Source organism: Rhipicephalus microplus, chromosome 3 (assembly GCF_043290135.1).
Source record: "Rhipicephalus microplus isolate Deutch F79 chromosome 3, USDA_Rmic, whole genome shotgun sequence".
In the NCBI taxonomy this organism is placed as follows: domain Eukaryota; kingdom Metazoa; phylum Arthropoda; class Arachnida; order Ixodida; family Ixodidae; genus Rhipicephalus; species Rhipicephalus microplus.
The window spans coordinates 89,616,705-89,638,408 of NC_134702.1; the positions used below are offsets into that span (position 1 = coordinate 89,616,705).

The 21,704-nt window shown below is 44.9% G+C and overlaps 1 pseudogene; it reads right to left on the bottom strand.

Moving 5' to 3' along the window:
- Positions 1–8,878: 8,878 nt before the first annotated feature.
- On the bottom strand, positions 8,879–9,664 carry LOC142802863 (ubiquitin-conjugating enzyme E2 Z pseudogene; annotated as a pseudogene).
- Positions 9,665–21,704: the final 12,040 nt, after the last annotated feature.

Genomic DNA, 21,704 nt, shown 5'->3' on the forward strand with positions numbered 1-21,704 from the left:
AACATCCATCCGAGTATAGAATTCTTCGTTGCGGCAGACTGTATAGTCGATGAGCTGGTGATGATGCAAAACTTGGGGCATCAGTGCGTCACCATATATTTGCAACAAGATTCATCGCTACTGGAACACTAACATTCACTTTAGCTTTTTTGGTATTCTATTTAGTCACGCAGCGTCACTTGCAGTGGCGGTATTGCACATTCGTTTTGAAGGATTACCCAAAGTCAGGCGCGTGGATCGATTGCGTAGCAAGTAATTGAAAGGTAGAATACATTTCACGCGTGAGGCCGCTGGAAACGGTAGCGGATGCCGACTAGTGTGTGAAAAAAATAAGAAATAAACATGGCACTTTAAAAGTACGAATACCAGTAATTAACGTCATCGCACTTAGGAAACGGCGGCAGCGCTTTCGACACGTTGTTTGTTGAAAGGCTGAATATATTGACGTGTGAGCATTTTAGGCGACTTATCAACTACCGAATCTGTCAGCACGTAACGTGCAACACGATGCACTTCGTAAGGAGGTTCTAGAAAACGTTCCTGAGGATAAGTTTCGAGCGCACACCTTCGTTATCATGGCGACGAAAACATTCATGTGCCGGTCGTCTGACTTTTATAGCCGACTCTCTCTTCAAACCTGATTTCACACTGAGAGTATTTCAGGTGAATGCGCGCCCCTTCGGTGTCGTCCTTTGAAACCTCATTTTATGAATTCCTCTTCAGCGTCATGAATCTGCCATAGTGGTAGAGAATACTGCTGCTGGTTCCCACTCCCTCTTTCCCCATGCCTCAGTCGAACCATTCACCATCATTTTTCCATGAAAATGTAGCACGCCAGGAACCACCAAGACTTCGGCGACACATTTTTTCACCGGAAATGACGTCAACAATGCGCACGAGTAGTGGTGTTCAATAACTCTAACATGGTGTGAGTAGGTGATCTTGGCCGAAGTTCCGTGTTCAATCGATCCTGCTCTTTTGGCGGTGACATCGCTTTATTTGGTTCCGCTACAACCATCAACTACTGCAGCAAGCACAAGCATCTATGACCAGAAGGGCTTGTTTGATGGTTAATGATAGATGTTAGTCGTTGGGATAAAGATGTACCAGGAAGCGTGAATGGGTGTGCATTCGCGGTAAAACGCCAATAGACATTGCGCAGGGTCTCGTATCAACGCACAGTAAACGTTACACTACTTCTGTAAGGTCGCGTTTTAAGGTCATGTTTTACGGAATCATGTTACGGAGGAATCAACCACGTTATTTTTATTTCTCAGGGCTATGCAGGTTTTCGAATAATGGTGAACAAAAAACCAATTATGACGTATTCGAATTACGGTTCACTTCTGACCTTTACCCGAGAAAGCAGTCAAAACATGACACGCCTTTGACCAAGGCAAGTCATTACTTCATTTTCATTTTCATGTCCAATGTGGAGGTTGCTTTCTTCGGCCTTGATCACTGAGTAAGCATATTTTTTATACACCATAGCTTATACGAAGAAGGTTGTGGGGTAGTTGGTTATGCAGCGGAACGTCGTCCCCATAGGGAGAACTTTGTGCACACCCTAAGGTGAGTACCCGATGCAAGGCTTCCTACACTAGTTCGATTCACTTCTAGTACAAATAAACGCTCATAGGAGATTGTCGTCGCGGAGTGTTATTGCGGCAAGGCGCATGCCACAATCTGCCCCCGAAGGGGCATGCCGCACACGTCATCGGCAACCCTATTTGAAGCAATCTGTAGCCCCTATGATTTTCTGCCAAGGCGTAGTTTAGATATTCGGCAATAACTACCACGTACGCCCATAAGCTGTAGCTTGAAGATTTCCTTTCCCACAGCCCATGACTGAACCAGCCATATTTCATAGAAACTTCCTCTAAATAATTGCGGTTTTTTAATCTTCCATTCTTGGTGAAGTTCCTCGGCGTGTCTAACCAGACTCGAGTTAAATTCAATCTTTCGTGCTGATGGCATAACTGCCCTTAGTTTATGACTCCGCTCCAGCCTGAGTCAAGGCTTATATTTTGCCATTTACTTCCCTCAAAGCAACTTGAACAAAAGTGGACTCTGCAGCTGCTTTTTTCACATGATGTTTCATTCCTGGTTGTCCAGTGTTGTGGGTCAATGAGCTTTCCTCTTGTTGACCATCATGTGCCTCCTTTTTGCCTGCTTAGTGTAGTAAAGATACGCCAAGTGACTAGAAAAATTAGTAAGTGGATGAGGCAAAATAAATGTTAATTATGTAATAGTGAATAAAGTGCTAAAGGGAATGAACAGTTTATTAAACATTAAAAAGTAAGAATGAATGACAGTTGAATGACTCGTAAGATGAACTGAAATAACCTTTCAAACGTGGAAGCTTATTTCGCGGACGATGACTGAGGTGGTCCTGCGTGTATATCGAATGGTGACTTCCAGGCGACAGGAATAGATAAATGAACCGAAAGGCACAATGCGATTTACTGAGTACATCGAAGTAGCTTGATGGGGTCCTGAAGCACTTTTCAAGGTAAACATCGAATGACGTCAGCATCGGAGTCTATTGCTGCACGAGGTGACTGGCGCAAAACTGTCTCTATTCCGTCAAGAACGAGGGAAGATTGAGGGCTATGCGGCACTTAGCCACATTATCTTTATTCTCATACTGATCAGCGCGCAGAATAAGGTGGACACACAGAGAGATAGCACAGGGGAAAATTAATAATGTCAGGAAGCAAAAGTAGCGGCTCTTTGTAAACTCTCTTGGGGGAGCTACTGCAAGTACAGTCGCTAGGTACTTCCTACGTGATGGAGAGAAGGGTAAACTTAAGGGGCCAATTTTATTGCTAGACACAATATTATGCAGAACTGACCGACGATTGTACCAAGGAAGGTATAGGGGATGCTATTAGAAGTAATTGTTATTTAATTGTGAAGAAAGAAAAGTAGACGAAAAGATAACTTGCCATGGACAGGGACCAAACCTGTTACCTTCGAATATACGTCAAAGTTATTTTTAGATGTCGGAAGCACCGGCTGTGCCACTATTAGATTTATTTACGAGGAAACCAGCTACTCTCAACGCATTTCTAACATATTATGTGCACTTTTCCTTTGTGGCTGCCGATGAGTAATTATAGCTGTATTCATGTGCGATTGGTGGGAACCTGTAACCCACGCATGTTGCATAGCATGACGTCTGGTCGTCATTTTACTCTTCTATCACGCTTCATTACAAGTATGGCTGGTAGGGCTCATTGCGATCTGCGCCAGTAGAACAAACAGCTACAAGCTGACGAGTGCGTTCTTTTTTATCTATGTCACCTGATCGATTATCTGGGGTCCAGTAATTGCAGCGAAATCGGAGTCTATATCAGCTGCAGAGTGGCGTTTTGTCGATAGACTGAATCCACCGCAGAAAGCATATGTTCATGTCTTCTATCCTCTGAAAAACATCAATATGTGCATTACATTTTTGTTGCAGCAGACTGCATAACATATAAGTTCTTCATGACGTAAAGCTTGTGAGATGGATGCTGCACCGCATAAATTGCGGCGAAATTCGTCGTAGCTGCAGAGCTACTATTTTCACCCTGGAAACTACTTTCACGCTGGAAATTGTTGAACGTAGACGAAGTTCTTGTGAGCTGTGCGTAAACGTGGTTCAGCGAGGAGCAGGCTCTCTGTTCGGCATAAAGAAAACAGGAAAACCTTAACACTGTACAGGATTCATGTGAACACAACGCACACTTGAGTTTTATTGTTATTTCATGCAGCACGAACATGTCACATTTTCAACAGCGTTGTACCCTTGCTGCCAAGAAAATCAGATAGTTATTTTGAGGTGGCGACTCGGTCGGGTAAAATTTCAGTCCGCTCTTAACTTCCTAACACGTGGAAAGAAGCATTGATTAATCGATATGTGTGGTTTAACGCCCCAAAATCACCATATGATTATGAAAGCGGCGGTATAGTGCAGGGCTCAAGAAGTTCCGGCCACCTGGGGTTCTTTATTGCGCACCCAAATTTCAGCACACGGGCCTACAGCATTTTCGACTCCATCGAAAATGCCGCTACCGCAGCCGGGATTCGATCCCGTGACTTGCGGGTCAGCAGCCGAGTACCTTAGCCACTAGACCAGTGGCAAGATGCACTTCCCACTGAAAAAAATCTGACTAAACCGACATTTCTAAGTCAGTCTGATGCAAATATTTTCCATGTGCTCGTAGAAAAAAAGCAGCAATTCGTCTATTGGTGTGTGGCCAAGAACATATAGAACTGTCGCAAGGCTGAACTAAAATTGTGGCATATTTGCTTCGTGGACACCAACGAACTAGCAAAGCCTGTGGCATGCCCTTAGCAAAGCTAGTGCATTTCGATGTTTTGCTGTATCACTGCTCTGTAGCCAGTACTTGTTGTTATGCTTTAAGGCGGTAGCATAGTTTTATTTCATCTTGACAGGGATACGAGCCATGAAAAGATGAACCAAAACAGCTTCACTGTTAAAATCGGCCTTTTATTTGCAATGTCGCAAGTTAAAGTACGTACGACGCGCTGCTGTATAGTATCCTTTGTTCACATGTATCGAAACCAACAAACAAGCGATTTAACTCCTAAATGGAAACATTTTTTATCTGCTTGAGCGACAAAATAGCGCGAAGATTCATCTCCACTTCTGAGCCCGTAGTTACGAGATTTCCGCGGTCAAAACCCTTCGCAGCAATTTATGCAAATCCTAAAACTGCTCCTTGCAGACGACAATGAACTGCCCCGCCGCGGTGGTCTAGTGGCTAAGGTACTCGGCTGCTGACCCGCAGATCGCGGGATTGAATCCCGTTTGCGGCGACTGCATTTCCGATGGAGGCGGAAATACTGTAGGCCTGTGTGCTCAGATTTGGGTGCAGGTTAAAGAACCCCAGGTGGTCGAAATTTCTGGAGCCCTCCACAACGGCGTCTCTCATATTCATATGATGGTTTTGGTACGTTAAACCCCACATATCTATCTAATGCTCCATCAGAACATTAAGTACATCATTAGCGCTTGTGAATGAATCGTTTCAGATAGGCCCTCAATACGCTCACTACTTAAATTCACAACGACATTGATGCATATCTATCTCTTGACTCAGAGCAATAGAAAAATTTTAAGAAAGAAAGAAAGAAAGAAAGAAAGAAAGAAAGAAAGAAAGAAAGAAAGAAAGAAAGAAAGAAAGAAAGGTTTGGCATAGTCAACTTCTCACTGACTGCTTCGCGTGAAATAGGTTACTAGAGTGCATGGCATCCAACGGAACTTTTCTTTTGTTCACTGTGGTACAATGAACGTAAGCGAAGCAACGGCAGTTCAAAGCTTGTCCCCTTCTTCTGCTTCACTGATGTGTGTCATCCAAGCTTTTTACCTCATTGACGTGGCGAATTGCCTAATGAGTTAGCTAGTGAATTGAATGTCGGGTAAAAAGATTTCTTTTTGCCTGACACAAAGCATGTGACCCGTCATGGTGCAGTGTCCTAGCTTCAGGAGCATGCGTAGTGTTTTCAGGATGCTCAGTCCACACCATGAGCTCACGTTGGCTCTGAAAGTATTAGAAATATTGGGATTTTTGCTTCAAAAATCACTAATATGGTTACGAGGGAAGCAGTAGAGAAAGTTTTTTGGCGGTTTCGGAAATCTTGTGGTCTTTATATTGCTTTGATATTGCACAGTACACAGCGACTGCGGACAGTTTGAGCAACACGTAAACAAAAATATTATCCGCTACAGTGGAGCAGTGGCTACAGTGCTGGACTTCGGCGAAGGTCGTGATTTGATCCCGGCCGAGGCGGTCTCAATTTAATGATGGGGAATTTCAAACCTGAATACTGTGCGATGTCCGTGCGAATTATTCAACACCAGATGATCGATAGTTCCGGAACGCTTCAGAACATTGTCTCTCATACTCGTGTCGTATGTTTGGGATGAAGAACCCCAAATAATGTTAGAAACCAGAGTGTTGCCAAAGCACCGACGTGCAGTCAACCTAATCTGAAACGTCCCGAGTATAATACCAGCGCTTAGTACATCTGACACCGGATGTGTAGATCTGACACCGGGAAGTGTACGATACATTGTGCGCATGAGAGGCTCGAGCCAACAGAAAGCGCAACCTGCTCATGGCCGCGTTCCTCATTTAACGAGTGTCATCAGATCGAGCGCTGGACCTACAGTAGTGGCCCCAGAATCAGAGTGTCAGCAGCTGCAGAGCGGCATTGGTCAGAATGAACAAATGAACCACAGAAAGCGTTGTGTCGTGTCTTGTATCGTGCTAGATACTTCCATATGTGCCGAGTACTCTCATTGCGGCACATTGTACACAGATGCGGTGGTCATGACGAAATACATGCGATGCGCATAGACGCCCCATATATTGCGGCAATGTTCGTTACCAATGCAGCGTTAACATTCCTGTTATCTTTCGCCTTTCTTTTTTTTCCCACTCATCGTATTTCCACAGGCGGCTTGCTTGTTTCGCATTACATGAATGCGTAAATGCAGGCGCCCTGGGTGGTGACCTTGACAGTAGTCTGATCTATTTGCGGATGGCGTGTGCGCGTGCGTTCGCGCCGCAAACACAGCTTGTCAACCATGGGCACACCCTGTTCTGCATAGTGAAATGCAGAGGGCACAACCTATGTGCAAAGAACGCGCATCCATGTTATCATACGTAGCAAACGCTAGTTGCGCATTCGGTACGTTTCTCCGTTTGCTGACATGGGAATTAGATTATCACTTTCGTTATTACAGTAATTCACTAGCCTGTCCGAGTAATATGTAGGCCAGTTCATAACTTTTTGAAAGTGTCACCGTGAGCTTCATTGAGAATATCCGCGTGGTTCTACGCAATGTGTGTGGGTGAGCCACTCTACAGGGAATCTTTTCTTGACCCACGTAGAGAAAAGTAGAAATTTTCGGCTTCGTCCCCTAGAGGCGCTAAAATTGTCGCAAAGTTAGGAAAATTGCGTTTTGATCCGATGTATAGGGAAAATTTTCGAAGTGCTGTGTCGCTCGTCAAAAAAAGATCCGTGGAACATTACTTTGTTTTTTAGCGTATATTAGAAATCACAAAATCGTCACCTTTGTTTTCAGTGTTGGAAGTTTGAGCTTCGAAGTGACTAGGTTGCTCAATGTTTTTCTACATCGCCGAGCAGGTAGTCACAGGATTTCAGTGTCGACTGTTTTCGGCATTTTATGCAAATCGTACAAGGGCTCGTTGAAGACTCGAGTGAACTGTCCAACGTCACAGTGAAACCCCAATAGCCCACCACTGTTGATCACCAGCTAAGGTGCCCGGCTGCTGATCCGTAGGTCACGGGCTCCATTCCGGCCGCGGTGGTTGTATTTCTATGGAGGCAAAATGGTAGAAATCGGTTTTCCGCACGAGGTCGTTGCTCGTTCATGAGAACCACATGGTTCGAATTTCCGGATCTCTCGACTATTGTGTCTCTCATAATCATATCATGGTTTTCGGACGTGAAGCACCCAATAGTATTATTATTTGAAACCTCAATAAAGTGACAGCAATTGAACTCAGCAGAAGTTGAATCCATGGCTGTGAAACCATGTAAAAAGTGTGAAATCGAAAGTATGACTGATGCCAATGTGTTTCAAGGACACTTCACGGAGTCATCGTGCTCTTGTTTATCAAAGAAGTTCTCTCCGGCTAATTGCAGTAGAGCCCAGTCAATGGGGCTACTTGGCTGATACTGCGGAGTGCAGTCAACGTCAAACACAGCGGCACAATAAGTACGGCAATCGCAAGTGCGGTTTAGCAACTAACTATGTTCTACCAACGGTCACTTGAGCGTTCTATAACTTCTACATGAGTAATGCTCAGCTGTGATGGCGTCGCAAGACAATTAAGGGAAAATAAAAAAAGGGGGGGGGGGGGACCTTAAGCTTCTCCTTTAGGAATTGAACGCGATAGCGAAACACTTACTTTGCTTAATCTTCTCGCAAGTGTGGTTTAGCAACTATGTTCTACCAACGGTCACTTGAGCGTTTTATAACTTTTACAAGAGTAATGCTCAGCTGTGATGGCGTCGCAAGACAATTAGGAGAAAATAAAAAAAAGAGGGGGGGGGGACCTTAAGCTTCTCCTTTAGGAATTGAACGCGATAGCGAAACACTTACTTTGCTTAATCTTCTCGCACTTGCTATGCACCCACTGCATGGCATAAAAGGTGCAGTAACGTGTGTGGCTTTTGTTGTGCGTGACTGGCTTCAAACTATGAAGTCATTATGATAATCAAATGTTCTGACCTCCGATGGCAATGTTAGTTTGTACCACGCATCATTACGGCAATATTTCATGTTGTACTGTCAAGCATGTATACAGAAGGCTTGTGTTCGTAAAGCATGAAAGTTACTTTCACTGAATTTCCAAGCAGAGAAAGTTATTTTCCCTGCATTCACAAGCAGAGGCATGACTGTGTGTCAAAAAACCCGCTTGTTCACGCAAATTACCTGGGTTTGATTTCCACCCATACCCGGAATGTTCGATTGTTTATTTTATTTGCATATTTCTCAATTTTCTGGTCCTGCAAAGCTGATTTTTTTTCGTTCACAACCTACGACAGCGACACCGGAATGATCAGAAAGCTGACCACCCAATAACTTAATCGAGCTAAGCACCAGTAGCAAACGGAAGCCGTTGCTATAAAAACTAAAAAAAAGTCTAAAGGTACAGTCGCGTGCGTAGTTCTCATTTATTTTAATATGCGTATCTATAAATCAACATAATTTGCACTTCGGTGCATGTCATAATTTTTGATACAATAGATTTTGTCGAATATCGTCGCCGGTGGCGTCGTCCAGTTTTGCTGTAGACTGGCAGTGGCTTTGGTGGCGTTCTGGTTCTGGTTCTCAGCAGTTCTGGTTCTGGTTCTCAGCAGCAGCAGCAGCCGCGGCAGCAGCTTGTGCAGGCGCCACCGCCGCACCAGCTCCGGCCTCTTTCTTTTCTTCCACCTTGTGTTTGAGGCTCTGGAGTCGTGTCAACAACTTCTCGTACTCCGCCGGCTTTGCGGCCCCGAACATGGCGTCCAGTTTCCAACACGTCTGGAGCCGCGACATCACAGCATCTTCGTACTTGCCGTACGATTCGAGGAAGGACTCGAGTATGATCTTCCTGAAGGCAGGTGGCAGCTTGGCGTCCTCCTTAAGAGCCGCATCCACTTGGTCGCACACAGCCACCCGGATAGTCTCGTACTGGACCCTCGCACGATCGTGAACGTTGTCGCCCACCAATGACTGGATCGATATCAGCGTGCTCGATAGTGACTGCGCGGGACTCCAGTCACACAGTCCACCTACAGTGCCCAAGGTGGTCACGCAGACCTTCCCGCCGGGGTAAAGGTGCGTGTGAAAATAAACTCTACCTCCATCCGTGGTAAGGAATCGAACACGGGGAGGGCTCAGCGGGTAGTTAGGCGGGAACTTGAGGAAGAACTGGAAGAAGCCGCCTTCGTACGGCGAACCGGGAGTACCAAGCATGAGCACGTGGACTTGGGTGACGTCGCTCTCCTCGGGCGAGATGAAGAGTCTTGGTGGTGGCTGGGCGTTGAATTCGGCGATGTCCTTCTTGACCCTGAGTAGGCACTGCGGGGTCGGCTCTTCATGCAGGTGAGTCATCGGGTCCCAGTCGTTTATCATAGTTTCCGAGAGGTTTCAGGAGACGGCTTGAAGTGACCGAATAATTTTGAAAGGTCCCAGTTCACGAATGGTTCCCGCCGTTCCCGTGCAGCGGCGGAGCGCCGTGTACACCAGGAAGCCTATTTGGTTGGATTGCGCGCGGTCTTTGGGCCAAATCCACTATTACTTCAATATTGCATGAATTAATTATCATTCGAAACAACGAAGAAGAAAAGGAATATTGTAAATATAAAATGTTGGTAAAGTATCTATAGTTTTCACTAATTAATAACTATTTGAGGATAGCTTAAATGAACCAGCTTATAAGAGCTGTAGTTCGACTCGTCGCCTTTGTTTTCAGCAACCTGCCATCGTCAGCGCTCCAGTTTATTACAGGGGCTAGATTTAGGAGGAAAATGATGTTGGAAGAATTTGATTTGCCGTCCACAATAAACACATTCAAATTTCATCATCTAAATCACGGTTGGAATTGTAAAATATGTCGCATATAGTTGAAATGGCGATCACTAGGCTGAGGTGTCAATATCCTTACCCTATTTTTTTTATTTACAGGGGGCTGGCCCGGCTGCTTCTCCTAATTTTTGGTTTCGGGGGCCCCTGAGACAACAGACCAGTATCTGATATATTCTAAAATGCACGGCACATTGCGCAAAATTACATTAGATGCCGTCTTCCGTCTCGTAAGATTGGACTTAAACACTCCAAATGTACTTTCTTTGGGGGCCTTTGTTGCCGCAGTTACTGCAGAGACGCACTATCATCGGGCCTTCACACGTACGCACACGCCAAACGGCCTTGCAGCGCACAAATTGTAACTCTCTGAAAGCAGTGCTCACATCACTCCTGAAAGTCCGGGGAGCAGCAAATACAACTGCTGTTGTGGGCATGCGCTCCTTTCTTAAACTCGTAGGGGCGATCATCCGCAAACTGTATACTTTTGCATTCTTACACCGTCTTCATTCGAAATGCTTTACAGGCTCCTGCTCACCTTCGTTTCTTGCGTAACGGCGTAATACTTTTTGAACAAAGCATGATCTACTGCCTCGCCTCACAGGAAGTCTCACCTGTAGGTCACTTTTTGATCTCCCCACATTTTCTTATATTAATATTCTCTGCGTGGTGTGGTGCTCCATTGTAACTTGGCAGTGACGCAGATATTGCCCTCAAAAAGCAAACGCCAGCTATCTGCAAGATGCGCGTCACTTTCCGCCTTTCTTCAAATACGTGTTGAACACACAAAAAAACTTTCTATGTCGTTGAATCTGCCTGTAATAATGAACTTCGGTGCGAATACTGGTGAGCACACTGAAGGGCTCTACGAGCCTCCATAGCACTGTCCAGTAAAAAAAAAAGTTCCCCGTTGCTGTTCCCAACTGGAATAATTGGGCAATGTTTTGGTTAGCAGGTATGCAAATGTCACTTTTCTTTAATGTAGAGTACAGCACGTATTTTCCCGTGCACGCAGTAAGAAATGCATAATTATCAGTACTTAACTCCCAATAGCTTACTCTGTCGAAAGTCCGATTCACTCACTTTTATTCTTTTTTCATCAATGTTTTACTTCATTAGCTCTGTTATGAATTTCCTCCTCATGTCAAAGCGCGTGTTTTCAATATATCTTTTTTTAGTACAAAGTCTTTGTTTTGTCTGTGTGTGGGTTTATGAATGCATTACACTAATAAGGTTGATCTATAGTGCCTGCATTTAATAAAGAGCTGTTTTACAACACACAAACTTAGCAATTCATCCAAACGAGATACTTTCGCAAATTTGGTCTTGTGATTTTTGTTTTTTTACAAGCAGCACATTAAACATGGCGTGTATCTTTTTAACCGACGTCGAAGATCACTAATTAACACCCTAAAAAACTGTCACATGCCATTACAAGACAGGAACCCACGTAGGGGTCACTTTTGTGAAACGGTTTCACTCTCGTGTCCAACTACTTCATTTCGTATGCCAGCCTATTGAAACCACTTTGGTGTAGTACCGGCGTACAGCATGTAAGTTCAGCAGAATAGGCAAATTAAACTACAATGGTCGCTGGAGAAATCCTGCGCAGCTTGTGCAAAGGAACATTATTTTCGCCACGGGCGCACCAAATGAGGGACGAGGAAGACGCTGGTCGATGAGCCACGAAACCAAGACATTGGATAAATATCGAGATTTCACACATCTAAGATGCCGCTGGAATAGACAGTGGTGCGCAACACGGCACTTGGAAGTTACTTTTACAAGATTGCGTTGCAGAATTCCGCAACTGAATTATTATTTGCATAAAGTTGGTCTAAAGGCGTCACCTTTATGTCAGACTTGCGAAGAAGTGGAAACGATAGATCACTTCTTTTTGTTCTGTCGCCGATATTCTCATCAGCAGAAAAGATGCCTGGTAGCTCCACTTGAAAAATTGGGATTAGAATTAAATGTGGCAGTAATTCTGTCGTTTGGCAGCATTAAATTCGGTTATAGCCACCCGGATGTCTGCTCTGTGGTATTTGAATACATCATTGAAACAAAGCGATTGCCATGTTAAACTGCCTATATATATATACTTATACATATATATATATATATATATATATATATATATATATATATATATATATCATTTTAGACCCACCATTAGCTCTGTCTCAAATCGCATCTGATAGCCTGCATCGCTCCCTGCTCAGATATACTCCTTTTTTGATTTTTGGCTTTTCTTTCTATATATTTTTTCAGCCCAAAATTACGTTGTGTTTAAAAAACCGTAAGCCTTTTGGTTAAGATCCTGCCGCCCGGTTCTTGGCCGATCCCTCTTTGTGGGTGTGCGCCAGGGTATCAAGGATCATCATCATCATCATCAACGGCTTCACCTGTCCACTCGCCCACCTAATTAATTGTAGCTCATTTAGGTTAAACAAAAGCTGAGAAGCTCTTTGGCTAGCTCCACCCTCCCAAAGGTACACTGCAGAAAGGTTGCATAAAGCTTTCGTGAACATAATCAAGATCAAAGAAAAATTTGTATGTATTCGAAATTGGCCTTATTAACGGGATAATTGAACGCGAATAAAATTGTAAAAGAAAAAAAGATTGAAAAAGACGATTTTCAGCAGTATTGCAACATATTTTTATTAAAAGTAGCCAATAATAGGTATTCGCTGATACAATTACATTAAACAGCTTTCAAAACACTTGTAATTCTAGAGTGCAGTGTTGAACTTCCTTACACGAAAACCATACCTTTCGCACGTGTTCACAGGACCTGTACTGCGTGCAGTAATCGCTAAATGTTGTAAAGGCTGACAAAGGCAATGGCACCGAGAGAACTTTGAGAACAACAGCGTTAGAGGTTCTGGCCTTCAAGCACGTCGCTGCGATGACGACGTCTTTAATAGTGGCCCTTGGGACGGCTTCATGCTCTCCCATAGTTGAGTACTAAAAACTCAAAATCGTTAACCACTTTTTAAAAGACATTATCGGTGGTCATTTACAAACCGGAAGCAGCAGCGACAGTCATCCGAGAAAGAGGAACCGTACATACCGACTACGAGACTACCTAATCTCCGTGCAATCAATGTATATGTAAGCTTAACTGGAGACACTGCGGAAGAGAAGCGTCACGTATACGCCGTAAAGATCGACTGGCTGCCAGCAGCTGTTGCAGAATCAACGTAGATTTTGAGAGCCTCGAGTGTGACAACGCGACATCCATGCATATAACACAAGGGGTAAAAAATTGGCAGATCCCACGTACAGTGGCAATAGATGATATGTGAAGCACGAATGAAAATGTTGATATGTCACTTTGAAATCAGCACAACGTTACGAGGTCGAGGAAAGTGATGCCGTACGTGACTTCCGTGTCATGATTATCATTTTTTGATGTGTCGTTTACCTTCGTCATCTATTGACGTCACGTAACACCAAATTTGGTACATGCGGAGGTAGCAAAACGGCGGCGAGCGCACCATGAAGGGCCCAATATACTCCAATTTAGCGTTGACGCGCGCGCACGCTGGGCACAGCGAAGCTACGTTAGCGAAACGCGAGCTCTCCATAGTCTGACGCCAGGCGCGACCAGCCTCCATGGGCGCGGCCCGACGGCAACTGGCGCGAAATGCGACATGCTGCATTTCCCGCCGATGCGTTAACCAGACAACACTGCGTCTCCCTCTTTTCATTACGGAGGGATGCAGGACGCACTGAAACGCGCATGCGTCAAAGCAACGCAGCTCGTCGTGCGCCTGCGAGTATATGGCAGTACCGGCACCTGGCGTGGCAACGCCACCGTGTACGCGACCAAATGAACGCCGGTGAGCACGCGCACCGCGTCACGTCGAAATGTCTCGGTGCGTTGACTGTGGCATGTAGTCGTGTTCTCACATGACTCGCATCTCCTGATTATCATGTTTGCACCAGTCACATACCTTCGTGATTTATTGGCGCCGGGTAATACCGAGTTTGACACATGCGAAGCTTGCGAAACGGCCGCGAGCGCATCATCAGTGTGGCATGTAGTCATGTTGTTACATGACACGCATCTCGTGATTATCATGTTTGGATCTGTCGTTTACCTATGTCGTCCGTTCGATTCAAGTAATACCGAGTTTGGAACATGTGAAGCTTGCGAAATGGCCGCGAGCGCATCATGAGCGTAGCATGTAGTCTTGTTGTTACATGACACGCACCTCATGTTTATCATGTTTGCACAAGTATCATACCTTCGTCATCCATTCACGCCCCGTAATATCAAATTTGGTATAAGTGAAGCTAGCGAAACGGCCACCAGCGCATCATGAGCGTGGCATGTAGTCATGTTGTAACATGACACGCATTTCATGATTATCATGTTTGCACTAGTCACATACCTGCGTCATCTATTTACCAACTGCAATAACAAATCACGTAAATGTGACGCTAGCGAAATGGCCGCGAGCGCATCATGAGTGTGGCATGTAGTCACGTTGTTACATGACACGCATATCATGGTTTTCATGTTAGAGTGTGTCACTTGTGTTAGCAATGCAATCATGCCATACCACACCAGTTGTGCAACATGCCATGTGAACGAAACCACCGCTAGAGCTGCAAGACCATGTAAATCATGACATTCATGACATACATGCCATGATTTCCTTCTTTTGACTAGTCAAATATGTTCTTCATACAGTCATGTTATGCCATACCGAGTTTGGTATCGTATCGATAACATTATCGAAACGGCCAGGAGAGCTAAAAGTCGTAAGCGGCTGGATAGATAGATAGATAGATAGATAGATAGATAGATAGATAGATAGATAGATAGATAGATAGATTTACGCTTTACGGGATTCGATCCCGCAACCTGCGGGTCAGCAGCCGAGTACCTTAGCCACTAGACCACCGAGGCGGGACTAGAGCGTTGATCAAAGCTACCTACTTTCCCCTCTGACACTTCTCCGTGATCCAGAATTCACACGTCAATGCATGCGCAGGTTCTTGCTCCCTGGACCTTGTCGAGTGTACACGAAACGAATAACGCAGCCTGACAGTGGCTATCGTATAGTGGCCATTAGTGAGTACTTGGCTGTGGCATAATTTCCGCATCATGCCGATGTGATCTCGGCGTGTTTTCCGCACCATGCAAATGTGATCTAGACTGAATATCGGGACCCGTAAACATCATGGAGGATGGCGAGTCAGAACCAGCCGCGGTCCACATTCCCATAGCGCAGCCCACCATAGAAAATACACGGAATGCCCCAAAGGCAAGCGTTTTACACGAAATATATAGGGGGCAACATGATTACAATTTTGATTGCACATTTTCCCTCGTGTTTTTGGTCGTTGATAAAGTTTCACTCTTTAATAGACTGTGACACAATCAATAGAAAGGTTAAACTGGCGCATGCGAAGCACAGCTCTCATATTACGGTGTGTCTTGTCGTGTTCTCGTTGCTTCATTGAAGCTGTTAGAAGCATTCTCGCTAGAAACTCGCCACGCAACTAAGATGGTCTAAAAATGATAATCTTGAAACAGAAACTGCCTGCTCGTGCGAGCTTGCGTGCTTGCTAACTTCTCATTTCTTTCTTTTCCTTGTATAGAGCTTAGTGATTAACAAGAATCAACTGGTCAGTCTTTCTTCTGTTCAGCTTAGTGCAACAATCACATTTTTGCTAAACGTGCTGCAAAAGTTTAGTTTTGAAACGAATGTTCAATGCGGCAGTTTTGTCTCGTATTTCAGGATTATAATTTCTCTGTTGTTAAAACAAGACGCAACGACTATGGCCTCTCTCTGTTAATGATACATGCTCTCAAATTTAATTTATTCTCTCATGTTTAGCTGAATTTTCGTACTTTTACTCCATCCACGGGGGCGCTGGCTTTTAGGGTATTTATGTAAAAATCTTTAAATGCAGAAAAATAATCGCAAATGATGTTCAAGCAATACTAAGAAAATACTCCTATCAGGAACGCCCTGCAGCACGAAACGAAGAATATATACAGTAAACTGTTCATAATACTTTCTATTATATATTATACAACGCTTGATCAATAGATCCTTGGCTTTGTTCAATAGATGCTTGGATAAATAGATCAATAGATCCTTGGAAATACATCAATCGTGATGTAAATTAGGTACCACTTCACATGTTAGCAGAAAGAGGCTTCATTAGTCTGCTGAGCAATCGGGGCTGAAGTCCAAAGGTGTTGGTTTTGATCATTCACTCATAAAGGCTATTTACTTTAACCAAAACTCTTTAAGTCAACCCTAACAATGAACCAAAGAAAGAAAGTGTACACACAATACGAACACTGACAGTGCACACGAGACGAAGTCCTTCAAAGTACACTTAACACCAGAAAAAACAGTTACAGAAACCTACTTAGAGGACAGATACTTTCTTGCATTGTGGAGTGTAGCCGTCCAGCGCATTCATTTTAGGTAATAAAATGAAACGTAATTTTTTAGATGCGGAGCATCTAATACTCGAGGCTTGTAGTGCGGCGCCGTCCGCAAGCTTCCTCCTCCTTCTTCCACCATCTGTGCATCCCTTCCTCCTCTACACACCGCGCGCGCTTCACTCCTCCACCATCTGTGCACCCTTCCTCCTCTACACACCGCGTGCGCTTCTCCTCTTCACGAACATTCGCTAGCATTATAATGTAGCGCGCATGCGCCGTCACGCTTCGAGAACATCGGCAGCTGACACGCGCGCATGCGCCGTTGCGCTTCTCCCCCTTCTCGAACATTCGACAGCTGACAGTGCATGCGCCGTCGCGCTGTATATATACTCAAGGTCGGCGCTCGCTCGCTCAGTTGCCGCTCGTCGGTTGGTTTGTACGGCGCGTCGACGTCCAAGGTCGCGGTGAAATGAATTCCAACGAATCCACAAACACAATGATCGACGTCCCTTCGACCAGCGCCGCCCTTTCGCATACGTGTGTACGTGTTCACTCATTTAACACCCCCTCCTACAACCACGTTAACCAATTTAGCCATCGACCCAAGTAAGTCGCAATTTAACACCCCATTTCACAACCACGTTAACCAATTTAGCCATCGACCCAAGTAAGTCGCACTTTAACACCCCGTTAACCAATTATATGCTCCGCATCCTCCTCAGTGTTCCCCCGAGGGAAGCTGCGGGCAATTTTTTTGGTAGCGCTCTCCTGAAGCTACGACAAATGCTGACAAGGTAAGCACACTATTTTACCAGCAAGGCTCCTTTTCCAAGGGTCACTGACTAAAAAATTAGGCATCTTTCTTTTCTGTTGCAATAAGTAGCTAACGAACCACTAATAAGGGCTCGAAAGCTCGTTTGCATAAACGCACGGTGGTTAATTACTCGAAGATGATTTTATAATACCGAGTCAGACTTTCAGTTTGATAGGACCCTGGGTGAAGATGTACCCAGAGTGGTTTTCGAGTAAACACAGCGGGCTACGTGAGCCCAGAAAAATCACAGCATATTCAAAGAGTGAATGATGATTGGTGGAACGAAACGTTCATCCGTCAGTCCGTTCGTGTGTCCGTCCATCCGTGTGACCGTTGGTGCGTCCGTCCGTCCGTTCTTGTGTCTATCTGTTCGCTCGTCTATCTGTCCATCCGTTCATGCGTCTATTCGTACGGCCGTCCTTCTGCCTGTCCATCCGTACACCCGTCTGTCTGTCTGTCCGTCCGTGCGTCCATCAGACCGTCCGTCCATCTGTATGTCCAAGAACCGCAATCTCACATCTTTTCGTCATGTATTCATCATATACAAGTACCGCCATCCAGGGGACATTCTAAGAACCACTCTCTCCGGTATGTGTCACCGGTGGTTACATACGACCACGCCCCGCACAAGCCACGTCATAAGGAGCTTCGCCCCTAAAAACAGCGTGCACATGAGTACCGCGTCGAGAAATGTTATGAACATAGGCTTTCTGGGTGCTACTATAATTTCTTCCTAGACGTTGTAAATACACGTGACCTCACAAAATTCCACTTCTGAGGCAACTGGCATCTGGCAACACCTGACATAACCTCGAGAACAGCCCAGTTACGTCATGCTAGAACAGCCCAGTTACGTCATGCTAATGCACACATGCGCGATTGCGGTCAGTATGCACCTGTTACTGCTAAGCTCCATGCACCGAAAAGGACACCTCGCGCAACCAAGTTCTGCCGCACCACTGCTGGTATGACGTCCCATTTTCCTTCTCGCACCAAGCACGTTTCCATTTTGAAATCACGCCGCATTACCAGGCCCCGAAAATTCAGCACTAGATTTGGTTTCAGGACGGAGCCCTCCACTACGGCGTCTCTCACAATCTAATGGTGGTTTTGGGACGTTAAACCCCACAAATCAATCAATCAATCAATTTGGTTTCAGGAAACATACGCGTTCTTAGCGGTTGCCGGGCTTCCTATGATATCTTTGAACGAAGTGAAACTAACGTGCATGTTCGCATTTATTGTTTTTAACCATTTTTTTACAAATAAAAAGATCGATATTACATCAAGAACTCAATTTTTGGTTATATGTTCTTTCTATTTCTTATTTTATTCATTTTACATTGCGTGAAGCGTCAGAAGACTTGCTTAGCGCTTGCCTCCAATCCCCCTTGCCAGTTGCTCCGTGATATCACAATTTAGATCGCGCTGGGTTGTCTTGCTCAGATAGCGTGCCATGTATGAATACGGCAAACACAAGGCATTTGATGTGGCGTGCAGTGAACAGAGGCCACTGTAGGCCTGGTAAATGAAGCCAACCATGCATTAGAGGAAGATCGCTGAATCGGGGCATCACATCTTTTGCGCGGCTCTACAGTGTGTTAACCCAGGAATTCCCAGATCTGCGAATGGCTTCAAGGTTTTCTGGTGTACAAGGTGAGCACAAGTATTTGGGTCTGTTCTTTGAGCGGGTATTCATTCAGCATGAGAGCTTGAGTAAACACAGCTCTCTGCAAGCCTGACCGGACTGGCATAAGCGCATGTCGCTATACTAATTTCTGATGACGAGAGCCTATAGCTGCTGCTCTTAATATGTTTCATGAATGGTTTGAATGCTTGTTGACTCGGCTACAGAGTTTGTTCATCCTTTCTTTCGGCATGTAGTTCGAATGATTTCAAGCATTTATAGCCTCCTTTCTTTTCATGGGAATTCATATAGCCGGTTAGAATCTTTGTGGGCGTGTGCTCTAATACTGTCAATGAAATACGTGTAATGGACTTAGTGATGCTTTTAGAGATAATTGAACAGGGATTGTCACTGGAGCCATCAGTTGGACAAGTGGACATTTCTTCCTCAAGGCAATGCCTTCACGAAAAGAACTCAACTAGCCGAAACATATTCTCCAGGTGCAGTCGCTGTTAGAGGTCTCTTAGCGCTTCACGCCGCAATCTTCCCCTGAACTACTGTCTTGTTTGGTATTCAAGATCTGAAAGCAAACATGCATCTCTCATAAGAAACGTGCCTCAAGTCCCACATGACCTACTCGCAAGTGCAACAGTTTTCCCATGGGTTCCGATATTATAGGGTCATTGGTCATTATGTCAATATTTCAGTTGTGCAATAATGCAACAGATTTTTTTCACTACGCAAGTGTCTCTGTTTTAGGACAACACGTGTGATAAAAAAAAAGACGTTCATACTACTTGTGTTGATGGAGTTTTCTCTTATTGAAAAATTGGTCAGCTTTTGTTTGTCCACTTCACAACACGCGAACAACAGTTAAAAAGCTCGACTAAATTTAACAAATCGTAGCATTGCCCGAGTGGCTAGAGGACGGGCAAAAGCACACTAACACTTTCCGCTTACATGCGAAGTGGAAAAAGGGGACTTTCGCATCAACCTTTCTCCCCGCGGTTCGCACTCTTTCCCTTCATCAGCTAGCCTAACTAGTTACGTGATAAAATAAGTGTTTTGTTTATGAATTATTTTCAGTAGGATACCCGACCGGGGTGAGGGGTGGGTGGAAGTGGTGGAAACAGCGAAGCCACAGCGTTTCCACCCCATTGCAATACTACCGTGTCGCACCTGGCGCAGTGCATTGCCACTGATGGAGACGCTGCGATCCGCCACCGCACCGCCTGCCTAGCTAGCCAAGGGGGCTATTCTGGACATTGTCGAATTCCGCCATGCTGTCAAATTTCGCCATTGATCGATCCTAATCGGCCAAGTGAACTTCTACGGCCTCCCTGATTGGCTTGAAATGTCGCCGTTACGAAATTTGACAATATGGCGGAATTAGACAATGTCCAGAATAGCAAGACAGGAAACGGCTCCAGCGAGCTGCACGTGACAGCGCATGCGCTGTGAAGACACCGCGGCGGGCTTGCGCTTGGCTTCGTGCAACGGCTCAGCTCCGCCAGTTGTGGCGAAACGATGAGCCGCGCTTGCCGAGCCGCCTTGGACGAGTTTAGAGAAGACAAGTTCACGTTGACCTTGCTGAACGGGAGGTCGCTGCAAAGTGATGTCACGGATTTTCGCTACAGTGAACTGCCGCCGAGGGCCACATTCACATCTGTTACCGAAACACAGAACAGCCGCTTCTACATCCACGACTTGAAACCTTGAGCCACTAGCGCAAGCTATGCCCCCTTTTTTAGACGCTGCAAAACAGCTTTTTCTCGGGGCTGTGTACGTCCCTCAGACACCGTTCATTCCTCAACTGCATCGGCCAGATTTCCCTTCTCCTCGCGTGAGCGTGAAAAGCGAGAGGATAACATAAACGGTACACAGCATATACCCGAATTTACACACAAATCAAACATACACAAAAACATTCAAATGTAAACAACAAATAGAAACACAACTGAACTTTAGCCCTGCTTCCCATCCGCAGGTGGTTACCTATAGCGTGATATAGTGCAATTCTTTTAAGTTACTGGTTTGCAGCTGGTGTCATAGTGGTGTACGTCACTTCTCTTTTGAAAGATTGCAGTGCCGCAAGCGATATCAGAAATAGCTGGAAATCTGTGCACAAGCACCATGTATAGGGAAGCACATCCTGTAATTGCAAGAATGTGCACTCAGTTTATGCAATCGTTTTTGGTAGCAATGTATGTTGCGTTTCCTACTCCAATAACAATTCCTGCCGTAATACTTCTTGGAAAGTAGCAGCAGATAAAGAAAGAGCTGGAGCTCTGAAATGTTCCCCGCTGTTTTATTGCCGCGAAAGTTGTTTGTTAACCTTGAATATTTTATGTACAGTGTAAGACGCTACAAATACATAACATAACGCCTGAAACAAAGTCAAAACTGTGCCCAACATCTTTGTCACTGAGTGCGATATTCAGTAATGTGGCATTGTTTTCGACTAAACAGACCTATTAAAACAAAATAGGCCAGCTTTTTCATTATTCAAGTAACCTAGAGAAATAGCTGTTCCTGTTTACCACTTCCTGTGGCAACAGTTCTCAGACTGAGCGCCGTATTGACCAACTTGCTGCAGTTGAATAATTACATGAAAACCAGTTCTTCATTTATTTATTAACACACGCTGAACAAGGCGTTTCATGCCTCAGCTGTTTCAGGCAGTGTCTTCTCTATGTTGCAATACCATGAATATTCTTAGCAAAATCACTGA